The sequence below is a fragment of the Urocitellus parryii genome, chromosome 5, assembly GCF_045843805.1.
Source record: "Urocitellus parryii isolate mUroPar1 chromosome 5, mUroPar1.hap1, whole genome shotgun sequence".
Classification (NCBI taxonomy): Eukaryota; Metazoa; Chordata; class Mammalia; order Rodentia; family Sciuridae; genus Urocitellus; species Urocitellus parryii.
In genome coordinates this window covers 119,221,878-119,240,281 of record NC_135535.1, presented here as the reverse complement: position 1 = coordinate 119,240,281, position 18,404 = coordinate 119,221,878, and the positions used below count along the sequence as shown (strand labels likewise).

The 18,404-nt window shown below is 39.9% G+C and overlaps 1 pseudogene; it reads right to left on the bottom strand.

Moving 5' to 3' along the window:
* Positions 1-219: 219 nt before the first annotated feature.
* Positions 220-1,595, bottom strand: LOC144255044 (ralBP1-associated Eps domain-containing protein 1 pseudogene; annotated as a pseudogene).
* Between the last annotated feature and the right edge of the window lie 16,809 nt (positions 1,596-18,404).

Genomic DNA, 18,404 nt, shown 5'->3' with positions numbered 1-18,404 from the left:
CAAAAATTCATGGTTAAGAGCAATCGGTAAACATAAAGACCAGAAGAAGAAATTGAACTATTTGAAACTAGATGACTTAGATGAGGAAATTGGAGTTGGAGCAATAATAAAGAGTCTGTTTTTTTTAAAATAAATCTTGCAAAACATTTTGAAATGTCCAGCTCTATATGTGGCATCTATACACAATGGAGTACTATGCAGCAATAAAAAATGACAAAATCATTTTGGCTGATCTCCAACATCCGCTGAATCTTCCAAATCAATCAGTTTGGGCATTAAGCTCTCAGGGAGTTTTTCTGGTAAGTCATAGCTGTTCTTTCTAGCAACCACCAAATGAAAAGCAGCACAAAACTCATCCAGTGTCAATGCACCATCTTTATCAAAGTCTGAGAGTTCCCAAATATGAGAAAGTTCAAGAATAGGAAGTTTTGATTTGGTAAAAAAACTCTTTAGCTGCAGATCCTGGAATAAATCCGTTTAGATCAGGCTGAATGGTTTTAAACTGATTTACATAATACTGTCTTTGTTCATCTGTTATTTTCCAGGGATCATCATAACTACTGGATTGCCTACGAATTTTTTTTTTTTTTTAAAGAGAGAGTGAGAGAGGGGAGAGAGAGAGAGAGAGAATTTTTTTTAATGTTTTTTATTTTTTAGTTCTCTGTGGACACAACATCTTGTTGTGTATGTGGTGCTGAGGATCGAACCCGGGCCGCACGCATGCGCGCGCTACCACTTGAGCCACATCCCCAGCCCCTTGCCTACGAATTTCATTGGCAGTTGTAGCTGAGGCTACAGTTCTTACTGTTGTCTGGTCCTGGACAGAAGCAGGATGCATGGTTAAAAGAGTACTGGTTGGTGGAGTATCTGCAAAACTGACCCAGTTTTCTTGAGGTGGAGGTGGAGGTGGAGGTGGAGAATGCCCAGACCACACTGCATCACCAGCAGAAGAACCTGATTGTGCTTCACCAAAAGGAGACCAAAATGGCCCAGGTCCTGCAAGAGGCCTCTCATTATTCCCCCCACTGGAATGACGGTTGTGCTTCCTCCATGTATGTGGAGAAGTCGGCGGAGACTGCTGTGGTGAAACTACTGGGGATGCAGGTTCCTGTTGATCTGCAGACGCACGAGGCTGAACTATATCGTGGCTTACAGATCCCTTTTTTACTTGCCCTCTGCCAGGTGGAGGAGGAATCACACCAGAATAAGACCCCTGATTTTCAGAATCTGAAGAATATGAGGTTGCATGGCGAGATTCTTGTTCATTCTTTGAAGCAACAAATCTTGGCAGAGGAAGGTCCTTTACTGTATTTATACTTTCTACTCTTAACGGGAAACCAGACTGGGCCACAGCTACAAGTTTCAAAGCAATGTAGAACTGACTTCGTCCAAAATAACCAAGTCTTGTTGCACCACATAGTTCCATAATCTGGAGGACCACGTCGATGGGCAGCTGCTCGGCCCGGAACAGCTCCAGCACCCGCCCGTTGACTACCACCTTCTTGGTGCTCTCAATGTCGCAGTAGGAGAAGAGATCCGAGTAATATTTCTGCTCCGCATCGCTCAGCGTTAAGCCTTCCATCTTCGCCTCCGGCTCGCGGCCGCCCTGCCCCGCCCCGCATGCAACACCGGGTACCCGGCCCCACGACCCCGGGCCGGCGGGTCTGCACGTGGCTGCGCGGCCCGGCCTCCTCCTCGGTCCCCGCAGACGCCCGGAGCCTCAGCCCCGGCCTCTGGCAAGCCGGCTGCGCCCAAGCAACAGGGCCCGGAGGTCGAGAGGAGGGGGCTCGGCTGGGCTCCGCGCGCCGCCGCCTGCGAGGCCCCGCGCAGTCCCGGGCTAGGCACCGCGCGGGGCCCCGGCTCCAGCAGCCGCGAAGCGCGGAGAAGGAGCAAAAATAATATTTAGTAACAGTGTTACATGTTATAAAGATAGGTAAACATGATATTAAAAACAAGATAATAATAATAAGTAAATTTACTTAAATATTTACCTAATTATGTATTAGGTAGGGAGTCCAAGTCCATTTCTTTATATAAATTATCTCATTTTTTAACTTTCATGATAGTACTCAGATGAGTCAGGTATTACAGTTTCTACTCTGTAGACAATTAAATTGAACTAATCAATTTTTCACAGCTCAAACATCTTTCAAGTGCCAGAAGCTACATCCAGGGAACAATAAGCCTTAATATAAATCAAATTTAGGAAGAAATTAGAGTTATATATGTTGATGATTGAATGAACATACAGCTTAGTGGTTCTCCCTGAAATTTACTTTTACCTTGAACAAGAAGCTCCTACTTTGGGCCAAGGCCCAGCCATAGTAGAAGATCATTAACTAGCAAATTTATTCTCATAAATCAAGAAAGTAGAACAATAAACCATAGACGGGGTTAACAAATCATTATTTTTATAGTTCTTTAAAACTTAATATAGTCATTTAAATTCACATCCAACATAGGTTGTGCTCTTCTATATCAAACAAATAATAAGATAAATCAACTAATGCAAATATGACTTTCTAATCCTCCTTTACTACCAGAGTTTTGACCATCAGTTGAAAGCACAACAATCATTGTCTTGCAGGTTAATTGTCTGTGAGTGCTTTTTGAGGCATGTCTCATGACTTAATTAATTATGTCATGCTGTGCTAATTCGATCAATTTCTTTTGTCACAACTAAAGTCTTAAAGTAACTGCCATGTAATGAATGTCATTAAATTAAACTCCAAACCAAATACCAAATATATATATATATATATATATAATATACACACACTCTCATATATATATATTTATATATATATATATATATATATATACACACACACACACATACATACATATTTAGCTCTTTTATTTGCAAAATTTTTTACTCTTTCCTGAGGGCAGCAATGCTGGGGAGTCATCATCCTAGAAAAAATGTTTATATGTGCAAGCGTGCACTGCGGTGGGGATTGTGGAGTGCGGTGAGGCACATCAATAAGCTCACCTATGAGCAATAGGAATTGAGAATTTGCAGAGGCCATGAGATTTTCAGGCTTAATAGGACAAATGTAATTAACTGAATATTAAGTCTTCTTTCCCACAGGACTGTAGTAGAGATGGACCTTTAACAGAATAGCATAATTCAGTCAATAATCACACTGAAGTGGTAGGTAGAATTCAAAATTGAAGGCAGCACCGAGATGCACCAGAGAATGTGGTCTCCTGGACGCTGTGCTCATTCTGTTGGCCTGAGAATTACTTAGTGATATATTTTTTTTCACAACCCACAAAAATTCTTAAACTTAGGAATTACCGGTTTTGAAAGTCCTAGATAGCTATAAACCTTATAATGAAATACAGTTTTTCAAGGTCAGAAGAAAAAATCTGTGTACCAAGAACACTGACTTCCAGCTGCGTTTTTAAATCAAAGAAAAACATTAAACTAGAAAATATTATTTGAATAAAGTGTTAGGATTTTTAATAACTGAAAACTCAAATTTTACTTACTCAGTTAATTAGTAGCTGGCACATCAAATGATATATGATGCCAAAACTGGTACAAAACAGAACATTAAAAAAAAAAAAAAAAACCACCAACAACTTATAAGTAGGTAGAGAAAGCTTTTTAAGCAAATAAAAATAAGTAAGATTCTGCAATTGCACCAAGGTTCAAAACATGTCAAAATTTAATCTGATTTTCACAGACAATTATATCAACTCTTCAAGATTTATAACCATTGAAGGATAAATTTCTTGTGCTTCCACTGCTTAAGCCTTCAATTGGTAATTAAGCAAAGAGGAGATAATTAGAGCAAAATTCAATATTTCATTGTTGACTCAATATATGTTATATTCAAGGTTCATTAATGAGATAATCTATTTTGTTTAAATTTTAGAACTTTGCAACCTTGATTCTTACACACACACACACACACACACACACACACACACATTTCAAATTCCTCAGTACTAAGAATATTAAAAATATCTTAAGGGCCTGTGTATGTTGGTTTTACCAGTGTTTTCTCCAAGATGCATTGTTGAATTTGAAACAAACACACACACACACACACACACACACACACACACACACAGAGAGAGAAGCAAAAGACAAATGTGGAAGAACAGATGGGAAAGTAACTAAGTTGTGCTAAACTAAGCATTCATGGGGAAGCTGGAGGTTTTTAGGGATGCCAAAACTACAGCAAAACAAAACTCCAACCTACAGAAATTGTGCCCATGGAATACATGACACCTGCCTGCAGAACCTAAGTGTCCTTGCAATTTCCAGAAGTGTATTTTGGGAGGTTCTCACATTCATTTTTAACCGTATTTTGGGAAAATAAAGGGATTGCTCTACAAGACCATTCGATAATGCCCTCAAAACCCCCTGCACATAGTACGCTCTTAAAGATGCAGCCCAGTTATTTAAGGATATTAATTTTTCTCAGTGAAATGTGCAAAAAACTCAATTCATTTCTTTGGATAATGCTTTATAGATCTCTCTCCTCTCTTTGAATAATAAAGTGGATTTCATTGCAAACAAATACGTTTTGATCAATTTAAAATTCCAATTTTGTATACACATTCTTTTTCACTTTTTTTTAGCTCAATGCTGTGTGTGTGAGAGAGAGAAAAATTTTTTAATGTTTATCCTTTTTTTAGTTCTCGGCAGATAGAACATCTTCATTGGTGTATGGTGCTGAGGATCGAACCCGGGCCGCACGCATGCCAGGCGAGCGCGCTACCACTGAGCCACATCCCCAACGCCGCCCTGGCCTTCTTGCAGGCAGCTCTGGGCTTCTAGTTCGCCCTGCACCCTTCGCGCATGCGCAAGCCCTTGGCTGGAGGCGCTTTGGCGCTCGCGGGCAGCCAAGGGCTCCAGTGTCAGTTGGGGCTCTGGCGTCTGTTAGGGCTCCAGCAGGGCATCGCGGGCAGCCAAGGGCTCCAGTGTCAGTTGGGGCTCTGGCGTCTGTTAGGGCTCCAGCAGGGCAAGGCGCAGGCGCCAGCGCTGACGGCAGGTTCCCAACGGCCTGCCGGGCTCCCACGGCGGCGTCCAGACTCAGTCCCATAGGCCCGGAGGTACTGGCCTCGCGAACCTCTCCTGTCCCCAGTGTGTCCCTGCCTGGTCCTGTGCTCCCAGGGCAGCCCAGGAGCCTGCCTTGCCTCCCCTAGGACGCGGACCATCAGCACCAGACCCAGAAGTGAGGGGTGTGTTGTCCAGTGCGACGTCGAGGCGTCGTCCATCCATGTCCTTTGCAGCCTGTGCGGCCCCTGGGCTCCAGGGCACCTGTGCGGTGCTTGAGAAGCAGGGTCCCAGTCAGCAGATCTTCGACTTGGCTCCTGTCGATGTCAGACGAAGTGGTGATGAACATCTTCTTGTTCCCTGTGAAATCTGTGAATGTTGGGGACACTGTCAGCTGGCATCTGGGTTGTTAGCTGAAGGATGCTCTTTTCCTGTGATCTTAGCGACTTTGCACAAGGGAATATACTGAGCCGAGTTTGCTGAGTGGCATGTGGTCACACCGTGACTGACGTGCTGTCGTAGGTTGGCTGTTGGTGAGAGCCTCTAGACAGAGCACCTGAATGATGATGGGAGAACTGTGTGACCACAAGTATTGTGCAATAAATAGAGTCATGTTTTATTATTATTAAATTTTGTGGTACTCATCTTTTACATGAGTAAAGTTATGTGTTCTTTTTTGAAAATGTTTATTGGCACTGGGGTGTCAGAGTTTGGTTTTGGGGATGCTAATACGTTTTGATTTTGCCTTTGCCTACTGTGTAAGAATTGTGGGGTGCATGGTTGCATCTGACTATGTTGCAGACTTTTTTCCTTCTTGGGGATTGTGGAAATTTAGAGGCCATGAATTTTTGGTTGCATGTCCATTTTGAAGATGGTATTCCTAATGTGTTATTTGCATTCATAGTTTGGGGTTAGTTATGTTTCAAGTTGGCTGGTGAGAATATGAGATTTGTGTGTGTCTGGATGGATTATTGAAAGAAAGTTGTACCTCTAATGAGAGAGTAGGACTGGTTACGTTTGGAGGGTGTGGGAAATAATACATATAAACTCAGGGAGTTTGGTGTAGGTGTTTGTATTTTGGCTTTGGAGTATTTCACCTGTGGTTCTCTGCAGTCCCCCCTCCCCCTAATGCTGCAATTTTTGTTCGTATCATGGGTTATTTGGAAAAGATATCTGTATGTGCATGTGCATATGGGCAATGTTAAGTAACATCATTGGGTGTATTTTTGGTGGGTATATAGTATATTTTGGGAAATGCAGTGGGAATGTTTGCCTATTCAGGATATCATGTATAGTTGTGGGTTTGCTTTTTGTTGTTTTATGGATTTTTGTATTTCCTTGTGTGAGGTCAGGTCTATGACTAATCTTGAGTGGCAATTGAACATGTGTGATTGTGAAGTGTATGTTATTCTCCATTTGGGAGATGGATAATTTATATCTTTGTGAATATCTGGAAAGGTGTGACTTTGTATATGCAGGTAGTGTGAGATAATAGGACATTTGCATATTTATATGTAGCTATTTGATGCTTGTGGAGATTTACATGTGTATTGAATTTGTAGTTATTAGCATTCCTTGGGTGTCTGTAGGGTGTTTTAGGAACAGAGTTGTGTGAAGTAAGATTGTTCAGGGGACATGGGTACAAGTATTCCAGGGGTCTGGCAGTTTTGATGAATATCTTCTGGGGGAATGCATTTTAAGTGAGGACTTACTAGTATGTAACTGGGAAGTAAGGCTGTCTGTATCTGATGGAATGCTGGGCTTGTGCATTTATGCCAAAAAGTGGGAATTATGTTTGTACGTATTACAGGAATGAAATATGCTACAAGTATTTCTTAGTATTTGGGGGATGTAGGAGCTGGTTTCCATTTTTAAAAATTAATTTTTTTTTAAATTTATAAGTGGTTTGATGTATATTTTTAAGTGGTGTGCTAGAGAATATTTTGGGTCTTTGGCATGTGTACTACTTTATGTATATTGATCTATGGGGTGGATGAATCACGTAAGTTTATTTTCAGAAATGTGGTTGTTATATCAAAGTGTATTTGTTTGGAGAATGCTGGGGTGTCTACATGTGTGTGGAAATATTTGGGGATAAGGTTTATGTTGTGTTCTGAAGATGTGGAATGTGACAGTGTTTGAGAGACGTCTCTATATTTCAGGTATTGGGAATGTTTGTGTATATGTATTAGTGTGTGGGAGTTATGTGTGTATTAGTCATTGTACCTCTGTATATGTGTTTGCTCTTCTGACTATATTGTTTTGGTACTGTGATTTGAGCCCAGGGCCTCACACTTGTGTAATTAGTGTTTTTGTATGTAGGCATAAGAGTCTTGTTTGGGCTCAAGGGTCCCGTTTCTGTTTATTCTGGAATGTAATGTTTAGAGAGATTGGTGATGTTGCTTGAAAGAGTAGTCCTGATGTTTGTGTTTGGTCTTATGTATTTGAAACCTATAGGCTATTGGTGGTCATGTGAGTATTTTAACTCATGGATTTTTGGTGAGTATTCTGGGGGTGGTGGGAGGTTCCTTGTGTGTGTTTAGAAATAGAGAAGCCATGTAGACTGGTTGTGCATTTGGAATAGCAGATTGTAGGAATTTTAGAGCTTTAGGCTTTTGCTTCAGTCTTGGCTGGGGGTGGTGTGTGAGACAACTTGTGTATGCTAGGTGGTTTTCTGGAGTCTGTGCCCATAGTATTTTCACAGTGTGCATATGGACAGTGTGTCTATTATATGTTTGTATCTAGTGCATGTGTATGTGTGTGTATAGTTATAGGAATGATGTGAACATTCAGGGTACTAGGGTTTTCTATTTTAGGTAGAAACGGGTAATTTGTCTATGTGTTGATGGTGCATGTGTCACCAGTGAAGGGTTTGAGAATGTCTTCAAAAATGTAGGATCATCTACTCAAACCTTCAGGTTTCTTGGCAGAGAAGAATTTAAGGCCCAGATTTTAGGGAAAGTGAAAGAGCTTGTTTGCAAAGCAAAAGTACACACTTGAAAGGCTGAGTGTGGGCATACTTAGAGGCCGAGTAGCCTCGCAGTCAGATGGTTGGTGGCTTATAATGTTCAGGGGAAGTAATATTTATAAGCAGGGGTTGAATATGAAGGGGATTCTCTTGATTTTGGAGGTCTTTTGTGGAACCCTGCTCAGTTTCATTAGCATCTATTTATGCAACCGACAGGTGTATACGTACATGTGTTAAACAGCCTCAATAAATAAAAAGGTGAAAATTAGGGTTAGGAATGTCTCTGGAACATCTGCATGAGGAACCAACCTGAGCTTTCTCAAGATTGTAGTCACTTTGTAGTTAGGTAGAATACTGGCTCTGGGCTTGCTGTGTGACCTACCTTGCTTGGAGTCCTCTTTTTTTTTTTTTTCTATTATTGACAAGAGGATATTATGAGGCTGATTGCTGGAGGATATGGCCTTGGGAGAGCTGCATGTCCCTATCACTTGAGTGAGGCCAGACTGGGGAAGGAGTGCTGTCTGGCAGAGCCATCCCTAATACTGACCCTCAGATGCCGTGCCTAAGAGGATAAATGCCTATTACTTTGAATTGCTGAATTTTCCAGTGTTTGTTAGTCTACAATATCGGTTCACTAGGTAACTAGGACTCCACAAAATCAATACACACCATAAACTCAGATTTCAGGTATCAAGTGAAGAGAAAACCACAGAAATTGAAATCATTTTGTACCAGGCAATGTATTCTTCCATTTGCACTTTTCCTCAAGCCTATATTTGTAGCTCTTCCCTTCTTTCTGTAGAGACCCTGTCCTTTAATTGCTTACTGATTCTCTCCAGAAATTCCATGTGTGAATCCATAATACATATATTTGTTTATTGTCTATTTTCTTCTGTGGGATGAAATATCCATAAGAGGGATGGTCTTTCAGTTTCTCTTGGTGCTTAATAAGTAATCATTGAATGAATCAAAGAATGCTGTCTTATGTTGAGTTCCTTACAGTTCAGTCCCTGAGACAGTTTTGTAAGCAGGTTTTTTGTTTGTTCATTTTTTTTGTTTAAAGTAATATTCAAAGAGAGCATAATCAGGCTGAGGAGAAGTTGAAATATGACCCAGACCCCCAAACAGTCTCAGCTAGCCTTATGTGTCAGTGGAGGATTAATATTGTCATTAGGGGTGTGCTCAGCTTTTTATTACTCATTTATCCATGAAACCACCCTAGAAAGTTGTAAGAGCTCTTGTGGGTGCTCTCTATAGCTGATGCAGATGTCAAGGGAGCTGACAGCCAAAGCTGTTTCCAGCAGCATTCCCAGAAATTGGTAAAAGAGTCCCTTCATTGAGAATAGATCCAGGTTGCAGATGTCAGTATCCAACATAGTCTACTTCTGTTCAGCTCAAATTCATTACTTTCATTTCCATTCTGAGGAAGGAAAAAACAAATGTGTGTTTGTGTTCAGGATTGTGGGAGTTTTTTATTATGTTCAGAGTGCTTTAGGCTTATATGTTTAGGTTTATATGTATGAATTTAGGGGCTGTGAGAACTGTGTACGAAAGGGTTAAAAGCTAGCATGTATATATATAATATATATAATTTTCAGTTGTAGATGCACACAATTCCTTTATTTATTTATTTTTGTTTGATGCTAAGAATAGGACCCAGTGCCTTACATAAGCTAGGCAAGTGCTCTACCACTGAACCTCAGCCCTAGGCCCAGCCCCTAGCATATACATTTTTGATACAAAAGAATTTCAGGGGAAAATTTGCTAGTTTTTGTTGAGCATTTTACATCATGTGTGTGTGTGTTTTCACTATACCCCAATAGAGTCAATGACTTGAGAAGTAGTTTGAATGAGCTTTATTAGCAACAAGCTGGCCTGATGGAATGGAAGATGGTAGGCTCAAAGAAACATATAATGGTCCTAGGTGGGTGCATCAGTTGTCTAGTGTTTCAGAAAAGTAGCCTCTTATGGAGTGTGGGCTGTGTATGTCTTATTCATGTATGTCACCAAGAGTTCCAGTCCAGTAGGTCTAAACAAGACTTAATTGATCAGAGTTTCTGTGTTAAAATTCTTGATTAGAGTAGTTTGTGGGTTTTGTTGTGGTCAACATTTCTTTTTCTGTTATTGGGGGGAGGTTATGGTTACTGGGGATTGAACTCAGGGGCACTTGGCCACTGAGCCACATCCCCAGCTCTAGTTTGTCTTTTATTTAGAGACAGAGTCATACTGAGTTTCTTAGTTCCTCACTGTTGCTGAGGCTGGCTTTGAACTCTCGATCCTCCTGCCTCAGCCTCCCTCCGAAGGTGCTGGGATTACAGATGTGCACCACCATGCCTGTCATGGTCAACATTTCTGGCAAGCATCTTTTCAGGTCTGACATTCTCCCATAACTTTGGACTAGGAGTTTCCAAGAAGGGAGGGTCTTGTGCATTTCTAGCTGGGTTTATAGTATGCAGATAATCTGTGACAGACAGGGCAGGTATAAGCTAAGAGAATTGGATTTTCATTGGGTGAAGGGCTTATATGTTCTTTCAAGATGTTTCTTTGATTATAATTATTATAAGAGAGCCATTTGACCAAAAGGCATTTTGCAATAAAAATTTCTTATCAATTTTTGTGGTTCTCATGTATTGTGCAGTGAAATTGGCGATATGCTCTTATGTGGTATTGGTGGGCTGTTGGGCAGCCCTTGTATGTATTTCTGGATGCTAGGAAGATTTACTTTCATTTTGATGGGCATGAAAATCATAGGGTGGTTATTTGTATGAGAAAATGAGATGCTGTGCTTTTCCTGGAAGGATGGTAAGAATTCAGAGGGATTCAGTGTTTTTTACTCTTTTTTTTTGTGGGTTGCTGATTTCCCTAAAATGTTGATATGCATTCAAAGTTTAGGGTTTGTTTTGTTTTCAAATTACCCATAAGAATCTGATATATATTCACCAGTGTGTGTGATGGTGTCTGCATGGCTGTTTGAGAACAAGGGAAAGTCATGGTGTCTTGTGAGACTGTGCAGGGTTTGGAGTATTTAGAGGGCTGTTGTTTATTTGTTTAGGCTCATGAATGCACCTTGGGATGTTTGGGTGTAATATGTGTGTTTGCGTATGGGCTATGTTAATGAATGTGTTTGGGTATATATCTATGGGTTTGTCATGTGATTGATATTGTTGGGAAATGGAGGAGTGGTATTTGTGTACTTGAGATATGGGATATACTTGGTTATGTGGGATTTTATAAAAAAATTTCTTTTCTTTATTCATGTATATATACTTGAGTGCTTGAAGGCTGGTCAGTTACTAATTTTGTGGAGTAGTAGGATGAATATGTTTGAGTGTGGTGTGGAGTTGGTAGGGTTCTGCATTTTTATAGACAAGGAGTTATTCATATTTGGGAGTGTGTGAACTTGTATATGAAGATAATATAATGTTTTGTGTATAATTTGATATATTTGCATATTTTTATGTAATGGGTAACTGTGTAGAAATTAGATGCCTATGGAGAGTTATTTGTGTCTTCAGTTTGTATTAACTACCACAGCTCAGGTGTGTGTGGGTGTATTTGTTTTGCATGTATCAGTAATAGTTGTGAGAAGGAGAATATTTAGGTGTCAATTAGTATGTGTGCTTAAGGGACATGGCAGTTGATGTCTGCTTTCTGGGGCCATATATGTATGAATTAGAAAGTTATTTGTAACTGGGAGGTGAGGAAGTTATTTGTAACTTCCTCAAGTAGAAAGTTATTTGTAACTGGTATGTGATGAAGAGGTGACATTGTGCATATATATGGGGATTATGAGAATTTTGTATATATGTTTTAGTGATACATGATACAGCTATTTGTTAACATTTGAGTAAAAACAAAATGTGTTTTACTCACCCGTGATAATTTGGATTTTGTAAGTGAGCTTATGTGTATTTTAGATGATATTCTTGAGATATTTTTTGTCTCAGGCATGCAAATTGGTTTGTGGATTTGTAGATGGATGGTTGAATTCTATAAATTTCTTCATTGGGAATGACGTTGCTAGGAGTATTCAAAGTGTATTTCTTTGGAGAATGCTGTACCATTTCTAGGTGTGGATAGGAATGTTTGTCTGGTTAGGTTGGCAGGTTGCATTCTGGAGATGTGGAATACTGTGTAATGTTTTAAAGACACTCTATATTCATGATTTGGATATATTTATGTGCCTATCTTTCCTTTCCTGTTCAGAAATTATCTATATATTGATCCATAGATAGAGATTAATGTATGCATGCTTTTTATGTGTTGTGGTATTGAACTCTCTGTGTGATTGCATGCAAGACTAGCATTTTTGTGTTTTGTGTGTATGTAGGCACCCAAGTGATTAGGTGTATGTTCATAGATTTGTGGATGTGTGTATTTAGAATCTTTGTATACAGGATTCTCAGGAATTGTGTTTTGTGTTTATTGTGGCATGTAATTCTTGATGATTTTGGTGATGTTCATAAAATGTGTGGTCCTGATATATAATTATGTTTAGTCTCATTCATTTGAGAAGTATAAATTGTTGGTGGCTGAGTGTGTTTGAATTCATTGGGCTCTTGTGATGTGTACTCTGGCAGATGTGAGAGGTTCATTGTGTGCTTGAAAATATATTTGGATGTTATGGAATGTGTGTATTTTAGAACTGTGGGATTTCATGTGGGTCTGTTGTGTAGTTCAAGAGATGACTGGTTGTATATTTGTGGTTTTCCAGGGTCTTTCCCTGTAAGATATTCATTGGGTATATATGAGCAGTGTACTTGTTGTTCAGGTATGTGTCCAACTGATGTTGTACCTGTATGAATACTTGTAGGAATGTGCTTGAACATTTAGTTTGAATAGGGTATTTTTCTCCAAAATTCATGTAGTAACAGGTGGTGTTTCTGTGTGTTTGGGATGGAGATATCTGATGTTCATCTGGTCAGAAGCCATGAGGTGTATTTTTGTCTAGAGGTGTTAATGAAGTTTTGTTTGTATATTTGGGATTGGAATTCAAGTTAGTACCCTGGGGCAGGTAAATTTTGTGCACATATTCTTTGTGTGCTGGAGCTGCCAATAACCAGCTATGGTAGCTGATGCTACTCATCCCTTTCAGTTTGGTGTTCAGAAGCATCAGATTAGTTAGTGTACAAAGTATCTGTCTCAGGAAGTTAGTCTTGAGATAGATATACTTTGTACACTAAAAGTTAAGGCTTTCTTACCTACCTCTAGATTATTTACTAGAATACTTCTATTGTGTGTGTGTGTGTGTGTGTGTGTGTGTGTGTGTGTACCATTTTTTTTATGAACAGGCATCTGTGTGAAGTAAATATATTCAGGCAACCATGTGTTCATATCTTACAGATTGCACATGCATTGTGAGTGGGGCATCAGGACACATCACAACAACTATAAAATGTTTGTGCTGCTTTGCTCTGCCTGAGACAGCCAGTAATGAAGAGGCAGAGAGGTAAGAGAAGAAAGGCTTCATTTTTCAAGAATCCTTTGTGTCAGAAATTAATGCCTAGCTCCTGGTTTCATCTTGCTTAGTGCTGTTGAGTGAAATGTATACAGTGTATTATACATTTGTTCTCTCAGTATTGTTCTCTCAGTCTTGGGAAGGTGGGTCCAAGGGCAGTTCACTAGAGTTGACAGATTGTCCTTTAGAGGATCTGGGGTTGTGTGGGTCTTATCTGGGTCCAGTGGACATTGAGCCATCTGTATCTGTAAATCTAAGATAATGTGATTGTTTAGATGCTTGCATTCTGAAGATGTGAGCATCTGGTTTCCTTTCTAGTCAGAATCTGCTCTACACTTCTGCCCATGTCTTTTCATTTAGGCATTTCCTATGACCTATCAAGGAGAAGTTCCCAGTACAAGGGTTAGTACTTTTAACTAACTCTATGGTTAGTCAATATGATACAGTGAGAGTGTGGGGAGAAAGAACGCTATGTTTGTAAATCCAAAAGAAGAGAGTAGAGGAAAAAATAACATTTAATTTAGGGTTTATCATCACTGTGTTCCCTTGAGTCTCAGAGGAGACTTGGTATGAGGACTATTGAGAAAGGCAGGCACCGTTGAGATTGGTGGGCTCTTTTAGATGGACTGAATGCTTTTTTTTCTTGTGAGACAGATATGAGCTTTTGGGGACAAGGGGTAGATATTCTGGTATTGATCTTTAGTTTCCCCCAAAGATTCACCATTATACCTGTGTTTCCCACCTGATGGCACTATTGGGAGGTGTGGGAAGCTTTTAGAAAGTGGGACTCAGTTGATAAAATTAATTCATTGGGGATGTGCGCCTAAAGGGGTACTGGGATCTCTGTGCATTTGTCTCTATTCTGTTTTCTATTCTGTTTCTCTTTGCTTTCCAGCTCTCATGAGGTGAGCAGAATGTAGTCTCTTCCAGATGTTCTGCCTTGCCACACGTCCAGAGGCTAGAGGCCCAAGCAAACATAGAATTTAACCTCTGAAATCATGAGCCAAAATAAATCTCTGGTTCTTTGAAGGTATTGATATCAGGTAAATTGTCACAGTGTAGGAAAGTGATTAGGACAGCTTCTGTCCACATCCTCTAATCAAACCCATCTCCAATGTTTCTAAGTACCAGGAAATAGCCCATACTTCCTTCACTCAACTTTTGAGGAACAAACATGATAGCAATGTACGCAGTTTATAATTAAGTCATATATGGATGCCCACGACCTCTTGTGTGAGAGCACTGTAGACCCCATTCAGAAATAGGAGTAGATGTGGCTGAAGGGACCCCAAGTGAACAAGCCTGGGCCTGGCATGGGAACACACATCGCACAATGGTGTGGCCTCCCAGCTAGGAGACATCTGTTTGGGCTGACAGTGTGTACTCAAAAGGGTCTATTTGGGATGATCCTCTCCTTTAGGTACCCCTTCAATGTCCCAGAGTAGCTTCCTCTGAAGAATATTTACCTGAGAAGGCTCTCTTTCTACTTGAAATGTTTTCTTCATATTGAGCACTCATTGAGTGAATGTTAAGAACATTTTGTTTTATAGGAGGGAATGTGCTCTCTACTTTGCACTTTTCTATTCTCTTATATTTTCAACACCAAGGTGTGTGCCTGGAATATGAATTTTCATCCCTACACTTTTATCTGCAATGTTAGAAGATCAATAGCATTGAACAAATTGCTAATTGGATGTGTCTGTGTTCAGACTGTGTATGAGGTATCCTATCCTGTGTGTTTGTGTCTTTGTGTGTGTGTTTGTGAACTTGGGCTTGTGTAGAGGTATGAAAGAACATGAAACAGGACATCCTGAATTATCTTATGTGTAAGTGTTTGATTGTTGTGTGTAAAGATTATGTCTGAGTGATTTCTTGGGTCAATGCCTTTCTGGTAGGATGTGTTTGGGGTGTTATTTCTGGTTCTGTAGGTGTTATTGGCATTGTGGCATATTGTGAACATGTGAGTCTGCATTTGAGAAGAGCTAGGATGTTGTCTTACCACTCAGTGTTGGATTTGGGCATTTTCAGATCTTAGCGTGTATATGTATGTTCATATTGCCTAGGTGAGAATTTAGGGACATAGTCTTTGGTGTACAGAGATTTGGAGAGAATGGAATCAAGGGGTCTATTGGGTTGTACAGAGATTTGGAGAGAATGGGATCAAGGGGTCTATTGGGTTGTACAGAGATTTGGAGAGAATGGGATCAAGGGGTCTATTGGGGTTTTAGGATTTGTGTATATGTGGCCCATGGATTCTGTACAGATTCTGTTGATAATGTCTTAAGAGGGACTGCTGTTTATGTTCTTATTTAGGGCTTTGAGGTGATCTTGCTATTCTTGGGAATGGAGGGGTATGCTTTGTGAGTATGTAGGAGTTGGCAGTGTCTGTGTATATCTGAGATTTGTTGCTGAACTTCAAATTCTGAGGCATTCTGTGTATGTGCATGTTTTCAATCTACAGGTGACTATATATGTTTTCATTTGAGAATAGAAATTGGTTTCATATATTAATAATTATATTTGTTTGGTCTGAGTCTATGCAGTTATTGAGATAGAGTTTTTGTAATTGCATTTTGGGTGATAGTGACTGGTGTGTGTTTTTCTGGGGTATGAGGATATGTGTATCTGAAGCACACCAAATACCCTCATCCAAAAGATGCTTGCCTAATTAAGTTTCTCCTCTTGTCAGATCAGCATGTCTACCTGTGGTTGGTAGTATACTATTGTAAATACCAGGTTTATGCACAAAAGATGTGGTAAAGTTAAAATCTGTAAACTTATTGTACAAAAGATATTGTCTCTGTTTTCTTAGTAAAAACTTGTGAAACCTGTGTCTGGACTAAATAATGGAATGAAAAGCACTTGTCAAGTGAACCTTCAAGCCCCAATCTGCCACGGGATATAAAGTTCAAAATATTTCCAAAGTATATTTCCAGATGTTTTAGGCATGAACCATATTCTGGTTCAGTCAACTGCAGCCAATAAACCTGCTTCCTGAAAATTCCTCTGGTATTCACCCTCTTCTGTCCTACTTCATATCTAGTTTAAGTGTTTCTTGGAGGTGACTGGAATATGAGACTTTGTAAGAAAGACCATTGATTGTGATTTAATTGGGTTTTGGTGTGTATTTGTTTTAGATTTGGGCATGAGTTACTCTGGGTGTACAGTCAAGCATTCTGGCGGATAGAAAGTTTGTGCAATTGAGGATTTTCAGAGTTCTGCAGTGTTCTGTGCTTGTGACTGTGTACATTAGGAGATATGAGCAGTCCTGTACACACCTGTTCATAGTTACTGAGTGGCTGCATGTGCTTTTGGGTCTGTGAGAGTACTGTGGATATGTAGATTTAGACAGACATCTGTGTTCTCAAGCTCGTGTAATCTAGGGCTGTGAATGCACTTAGGATATGAGGTGGCTATGTATTCATTCTTGAGCTGGAGGTAGCTGGTGTTTGTTTCCACAGTGGGAATATAGGAGTTATGTTTATATGAAAATATGAGTGAGGAGGCTTGGGTACTGACAGTATATATGGTAATTATTGCATGGTGGGACTTGTGGTTAGTTATTAAGAGGAATATTTGAATGGAGTGTTTTTGTGAATATATGTATTTTATTTGCTTGTTTGTTTGATTGGGAAGATGTGAGATTAGAGAGCACAGTGGTAAAATATATGTATTCGGGCCACACATGTGTTATGTTTGTATTTGGGAAATGCTGATAGCTAGATTGTAGTTGACATCATTGATGTGTACATTTGGAGAAGGCCTAGGACAATTTATGTGTGTTTGGGAGTAGGTGTTTGCAGATCAAATGATTTTGGGGATGTAGAGTCATGTTTATGTGTGTATGTTGGTAGTTGAGCCTATGTCCTTTAGGGTTATGGATGTTACATTTTTATAATTAAGTTGTACCTGGTTGTATTCAATCTTAGGAAGGTTTTAAGGTATTTTTGTGTATGTTGGGGTTGAAGCAATATTACTTATGTTTATTGAGTGTTTATTTCTCTTGAGAATCAAGTCTGTGTGATTTTTCCAGAAAATTTAATACTTTGTATAACTTTTGTTAACAGGTAGGTTCGTGTGTGTGTGTCTGTGTATGGAAACTCAGTGTTTGGTGATATCATGTGCACATATTTTAGGGAGTGTAGAGTATATGGGAATGTATAAGCCTACATTTGGAAAAATATAGATTGTAGCTGCATGTTCGTCAGTACCTGGGTGATCTCTGTGGTTAGGTGGCATGTGTGTGTCTGTGGCTATAAGGGGTGGCAGGAGCACATTAATGATGATGGCAAACCTTTTCCATGTGCACTGACCCTTGTTCCTGTTGACCTGGAGCTCCAAAAGTGATTTATGTTTTCTCGTCCTTATCTGATATCTGGCTACATTAGTTGTTGGTGGGTGGATGTGCCTCTTGTGCTTGAGTGTGGCTAGCTTCCAGGATCCTGGGCTGGTGGATGGAAGCCAGTGAGGGGTGATCCCTCTGGAGTGGTTGGGGTAGCTTTTCCTCTAAGATGTGTGGTATGGCCATTCCTCTTACGGATGGTTCAAAGGTACTGACTCAGGAAGAAAGTCACTGGGAAATTTATAAATCCAGGGACTATTGCTGAGAGAGTTGTGTATCCACCTGTTGTTTCCTCCCTTGGGTTTTTCCTTCTGCCAAGACCCTGGGTCTGTTGGAGGCCCATGTGTGCACATGCCTGAGCTCTTGGTGTACATTCACTGGCAAACCCATGAGCTCTATAATTATTACACAGTTGCACCTCAGTCACATTAGGAGAGGAGTTAAAAACTAAATGTACTCTACAGATTCAACGTGATTCTGATCAAAATCCTAATGGCATTCCTCACAGAAATAGAAAAAGCAGTTATGAAATTAATCTGGAAAAATAAGAGACCCAGAATAGCTAAAGCAATTCTAAGCAGGAAGAGTGAAACAGGTAGTATCACTAAACCAGATCTTAAAC